This window comes from Papaver somniferum, chromosome 2 (assembly GCF_003573695.1).
Source record: "Papaver somniferum cultivar HN1 chromosome 2, ASM357369v1, whole genome shotgun sequence".
NCBI classification, from domain to species: Eukaryota; Viridiplantae; Streptophyta; class Magnoliopsida; order Ranunculales; family Papaveraceae; genus Papaver; species Papaver somniferum.
This window is the reverse complement of record NC_039359.1, coordinates 108,549,782-108,556,545: the sequence shown is the minus strand read 5'-3', so window position 1 is coordinate 108,556,545 and position 6,764 is coordinate 108,549,782.

Below are 6,764 nucleotides of genomic sequence, written 5' to 3'. Positions count from 1 at the left end.
ATGAAAGGGAGCGGGAAGTGATCCTTCCTTGTTACTGTGTTCAACTTCCTGTAGTCGATGCATACTCGCCATCCTGTGGTTGTACGAGTAGGGACTAATTCATTCTTGTCGTTCTGAACTACAGTAATGCCTGACTTCTTAGGCACAACTTGAATGGGACTAACCCATTTGCTATCGGGAATTGGGTATATGATACCCGCATCAAGTAGTTTCAGGATCTCTCCTTTGACTACATCTCTCATGTTAGGATTAAGTCTCCTTTGCATTTCCCTAGATGGTTTGGCATCTCTTCAGGTTAATGTGGTGCATGCAAATGGTGGACTAATTCCTTTGAGATGAGATGGTCCATCCTAAGGCCTCTTGTGTTCCTTAAGTACTTCTAAAAGCTTACTTTCCTGTTCCGTGTCTAAACATGATGAAATAATGACAGGTAAAGTATCAGAAGAACCTAGGAATGCGTACTTCAACGTACTAGGCAATGTTTTCAATTCAAGCTTGGGTGGCTCAACAATGGATGGAATGAGCTTGGAATCAGAGAGTAAGGGTGGTTCCACTTCATATTTCCTTTCAGTGACGTCCATTTGAGGTACAGATTCGAGCAGAGATAGGACGTCACTACAGTATGCATCATCATAGGAATCTGAGTTAAAGTTCTCCATACATGCTTGAAAGGGGTCGACGGATAGAATGTTAGTCAACGAATCTTGTATTAATCCTTCAATCATATTAACTTCATGCACATCATCATCATCAAGATTCACAGGTTGTTGACTAATATCGAACACATTCAATTCTACGTCATGTTGCCAAAAGACAGTTTCAACACTCCATTACGACAATTAATGATCGCATTGGACGTAGCCAAGAAAGGACGTCCTAAGATGACAGGAATGTGACAGTCTGGGTTTTGTACAGGTTGAGTGTCTAAGACAATGAAGTCTACGGGAAAATAGAATTTGTCAACCTTGATCAAAACGTCTTCGACCACTCCACGAGGAATCTTGACAGATCGGTCTGCCAGTTGTAGAGTGATAGATGTTGGTTCAACTCCCCAAGACCTAACTGCTCATAAACAGAATATGGCAGTAGGTTAACACTTGCACCTAGGTCTAATAACGCTTTATTGACCGTGTGTTCTCCTATAGTGCAAGAAATTGTTGGACATCCTGGATCCCTAAACTTGGGTGGAGTTTTGTTCAGAATGATGGAACTCACCTGCTCAGCTAAGAAAGCACGTTTGTGCACATTGAGCTTGCGCTTTTGAGTACACAAGTCTTTGAGGAATTTGGCATAAGCAGGGATTTGCTTGATTGCTTCAAGAAAAGGAATGTTGATGTTGACTCTCTTGAACAGATCTAACATCTCATTGTAATGGGTACTTTTCTGTTGATAGATCAATCTCTGAGGAAATGGGGCAACAGGAGAATGAGTTGGCAAAGGGACATTCATAGCGGTAGAATTGTCAGGCTTTCCAACTTTCTCAGATTCTTTGGTTTTCTGGGGTTGTGGAGATAGCGTGGAATTTGTATCAGATTCATTAGGTTCGCCCACTTTGTTCTCGATGACTTTACCACTTCGGAGGGTGGTAATGGCATGTACTTGATCGGGAGAGGTTTCCTTGCAGGATGATGAGCCTGTTTGAAATATACTCTTTGGATTTTGTTGGGGTTGGCTCGGAAGTTTAGCCTTTTTTCTCTCACTTATGGAATCACAGATTTGACCCATCTTTTGATCAAGACTTTTCTGACTTTGCACCAGACTCTGGACAATCTCCTCGATGTTGGATAGTCTCTTGTCGGTATTGTGTTGAGGATATGATTGTTTAGGGTTTGATTGTTGTTGAGGGTTTCTAGGGTGTTGATAACCTTGATTGTTCTGATATCCCTGATTGTTTTGATAGCTCTGATTGGGTTGAGATGGTCCTCCCTGAGTGGGTCCTTTGGACCATGAAAAGTTAGGGTGGTTTCTCCATCCTGGATTGTAGGTCTGTGAATAGGGGTTATGCTCTTGTTTTTGAAACATGGCATGTGCCTGTTCAAGCCTAGATTCCTGGACTGCAAGCAAATCGGGACAATTTTGGAATTGATGGTTGGGATCGTTACAAGCGGCACATACAGACGAAGCGACATGTTCTCGGAGAGTAGTGGTGGAAGGTTTTGAATTTTTATGTAGTTCTAACTCTTCTAATCTCCTAACTATTGATGCCATGTTTGCTTTTCCCTCGAAATTTGCTTCAATCCTAAAAGCCTTAGCTTCTGATGTAGTCTTTCTGGGTTCACGGATGGATTCCCACTGTTGCGTCTTTTCAGCTACTTCAATCAAGAAGTCCCAAGACGCATCAGCAGTTTTGTCTACGAATAGACCATTGCACATCGACTCAACAGTTGTTCGGGTGGACACATCTAGACCTTCATACAAAATTTGCACAAGTCTCCATTTTTCAAAACCATGATGGGGACATTGGAGCAATAATTCGTTGAATCTCTCCAGGTATCTATCTAAGGTCTCACCCTCTAATTGCACAAAGCTATTTAGACTTTGACGAATTGTCGCAGTCTTGTGATTTGGGAAAAACTTTTTGAAAAACTCCTTTATGAGGTCATCCCATGTCATGATGGATTGAGGCTGTAAAGCATACAGCCAGGCCTTTGCCTTATCTTTCAGGGAGAAAGGAAAGAGCCTTAACTTTAGGATTTCATCGGGCATTTGAGTGAAACGCAGAGTTCCACAAATCTCCTCGAATTCTCTCACATGGTGATAAGGGTTTTCATTCTCAACACCTCTAAAAATAGGAAGCATTTGTATTGTGCTCGATTTCAGCTCATAATGGCCATTAACCTCGGGTAGCACAATACAAGAAGGTTGACTGGTTCTCGTTGGGTACATATAATCCTTGAGTGTACGGGGTTCTCCCATTGTTTCTGGTTGATCTGGACTGTCTCCCTCAGAACTCAGAATTTCGATAGGTTCGTCTGGGTTAATTCTAACAAGTCTGTTTGTTTGGTCTCTGTAGGTCACAATCATGTCCTAGCAGGTACCTTAACTAACATTTTAGTCAGAGCAATCGGAAACAATTTTGGACCACAAAAAGGCCCAATATTTTGGTTTAAAATGGGTTTTGATGATTTGGTTTTGAGTGGGTTTTGGTTTTAATAAGGGATTTTGTTTTTGGTTTAAAATTGGGCTTTGGAATTTTTTTTTTTTTGAACTAAACCTAGCATAAATTAGCACAACCCATAAAAGAAAATAAAAACAATAATAATAATTAAGACAAGCCCATAAAAGAAAAAGAAAAAGAAAAAGAAAAATAAAAGAAAAATAAAGACAAAAAAATAATTACAATCCCAAATAAATAAATAAAAGAAAAGAAAATAAAGGAAAATAAAAATTATTAAAATCCCAAATAAATAATTAAATTAATTATTACAAGCCCGAATTTGAATTTAAATGAGGCCCAAGTGGGTTAACTCATGGGTTAGGCTTACTTGATTTTTGGAGGGAAGCCCAAAAATAGGCTTTTGGTCCCCTTTTAGTTGCACAACCCAGTTGGGCTTTAGGATCGTCCTAAGTAGCTCACGCCCAAGCCCAGCAACAGTTGGAGTTGGTTCAGCAACACGAACCCAGGAGGATCAGCTGCGAAGCCCAGGAGCAGCAAGCACCACTCCCCGGCAGCGGCGCCAAAAACTTGGTGTGGTTAGAAAAGACACACAAAAGACTTGCAAGTATACAAGGCCAAGTTTTAGTATAGAAAATAAGCAAGGGGTCAGTCCACAGGGAGTAGGAGCACAAAAGAAATTATCCTAAGCTATCAATGGGTGCAAAGCACTATGGCAGTGAGCAAGGCAAAGCAATAAGGCAGATGCAAAGATGGGAAAACAGTTAACAAAGCAAAGCAAATGACATGACATTTAAGAACCAAAACAGCAAAGCAATATGGCAAAACAGTTAAGAACCAAGGATGTAAGCCAAGGGCATGGAGGAGTTTGTGCACTGATTTCAATGCACAACAGCTACAATTTGCAAGAAAAACTGAACAAGATGGCTAAGAAATTTCATTGAGCAGGGAATCAAAACAGGCTTGAAATTATAAGTGACTGTAAAAAGATTTGTGGCTAAGCCAAGGCTTAGAATCCACCTTGTGACCTAATCAAGCAATGCAATTCTAGGTTGAGTTGAAGACCTTGAGCATATATTAGAATGGGAGGAAAATCAGCTTGCTCACTGATATGCCCCTAGTATTGACTGTCTTTTGACAGCACAGTCAATCACAGGCATACCAGAGCACTGATTACTTCCCATTGCTCAAGCAAAACAGGCATCAAGATAACTATCCTAGCAATACATCATTCAACAGTGCACTAGGCTTCATCTGAGCCTTAGCTAGTGCAGTTTAGCTCATGCTAAGCATGTAAACAACATTAACATTCATCACATATGATAATCTAAACACAATATAAAGCATTGAAGATAAATCAAAACAACATGCACAATCAACTGTTAACTGCATAAAGAACTGGAATTTGGAATTGCAAAATAAAATTGTTTCAATTCTCTTCTGGCTAGTCCAGAGAGATATATCGTCTTTTTTTAGATACAACATAATTATACAAATATATACTCCAAAAATCCAAATTAGGTTCCAGCAACTTTCCCCCAAAAACAGAAATTAGGTAAAATTGATTTACCTAATTTAGATGAGATATTCACTCCAACTCGTCGACCCACTCTCCAATTCCTTCTCCTGGTTCATCTATTGCTTCAATTTCTGCTTTAACATCACTTATATCCCCAATTTCTCACCTAGGGTTTCAGTGAGAAGAAAGGTGAGAAATTGGAGAAATTAGTGGTTGATAAAGAAATAGGACGTGTTGGCAATGATGGGTTTAGGTTTAGGGATGGTTTGGTGGCGTAGGGAGTGGTGGTGGTGAAGGCAGAGCAGGTGGAGAAGGTGGTGGTGGTCTGCAACAGGCATGGAGGGGGAGAGGTCGATTGAAGAAGGAGAAGGGGGTGTTTGGTAGGGGTATATGGCTCGGATGTTAGGGTGTTGGGCAGTTTCAGCGAGTGAAGATGTTATGCGATCCGGGCCGTAGGATGAGAAGATGGTAGGTAGATCTGACGGCGATTCGGAGGCAGGCGAGGAGCGACCGTCGGATGAAGGGATACAATGAAACGAACGGCATTTGATGGAGTTAGGTACTGTAGTGTGAAGCAGATATATCAAACTTTGATGCACAGCAAGGGAGCGACCGTAGGATGTTTCTGAGAATAAATCTGACGGCTGAAATCCGAGACGGGTATGGATTTGGGTTTTAGGATTTTGGGTTTAGAATATGGGTTTGAGAAATGAGTTTGGGCTTGGAAAATCTTGAGTCAACTTCTTCTTTAAGAACAAATTTCTTCTTAAAGCCCATTTCTACCCTTTTTGGTCTTCCGCACATCATTCTTCACAGCTTCCTTGCGTAATTCCTCCCGACTTTTCACTATTTTTCTGCTCTTTTCGCTCCGCAACTCATCCAAACTTTATTTATTACCTAAAAATACAAAAATTAAGTAAGAAAAACATTTATTCTTGAAAACAATGAAAATACAGAATATGGGATAAAATGTAGAATTAATGCATAAAAGATGAGTTAGATGCCAACAAAAAGATATAGAAATATGCACTTTTTAGGACTCATCAGTAGGCCAGAGTCTGTAGCGTCTTAATACAGTGTGGTGTTCAAATCTGTACTAGGTCCTGGGGTTTTTCTGCATTTACGGTTTCCTCGTTAACAAAATTTCTGGTGTCTGTGTTATTTCTTTTCCGCATTATATTTTTATATAAATGAAATATCACAGGTTATGCATAGTTTAATCAATTAGATAATCCAATCTTTTGTTGTTAATATAAATTGATTGAAACTTGGATATCAGTCATTGGTACCATCCAAGTTATTTCTCATATTAATCCGGCTCACAGATTTCTATATGTTCGATTGCAGATTGATTTGAGAAATTGAGATATAACTCTTGGATGTATTTTTCTTGATTGAGTCTGACTGTCTAGTTGATTCTCTTGGAAATATATTGGAGTTAGTCCATACAAATTGCCTAAACGAAATATTGGGTGTGGTTGTTAGACCCCCGGTTTTTCAGTTAAATAATTCATTATTTTTTTCCAACTTTCTGGATGAAACTTGCTTTAGGAATTAGGTTTTATAATTATAATTTTTTTTGTATTTCCAGTTATGGAAGTTAATTTCTTGTTAAGTTGGGTTGTTTTGTGTTTGATATTTAGGTTTTGTCTAGCTTTTTGGGGGAGCTTGGAAATGGGATAACATATTCTAAAAAAGTTTATCTTAGATTAATTTTGGATAACCTTGTTATTGGTTAGTATTAGTGTTGTTTGTCTAAAATTATACCATGTCTTAGACTAGGTTAACTTATGTTTGTTTGACTCCAGAAAAAGGTTAATATAAACAATTATTTTTAAGATAACTACTTATCTTAAAGGAAAATAACTGCCTAACCCATGGGAGGATATTTGTATCCCATGTAGAGGAATACCATAACCTCAGTATTTTAGCATCCTGAAATCAAGGAAAGTTTAGTAATCCTTATCCAAGATTGGGATTGCAATGAGACAAACACATTTTAATCGTTTTTTATCTGATAAACCAACCTAGGATGGGATATCCAGGGTACCAAAAACGGCCTTAATATCTTTTTAAATTGAATTGTTTTATTTTTAGTACTCAGGTTTTGTCCAGCTTTTGAGTTCGGTC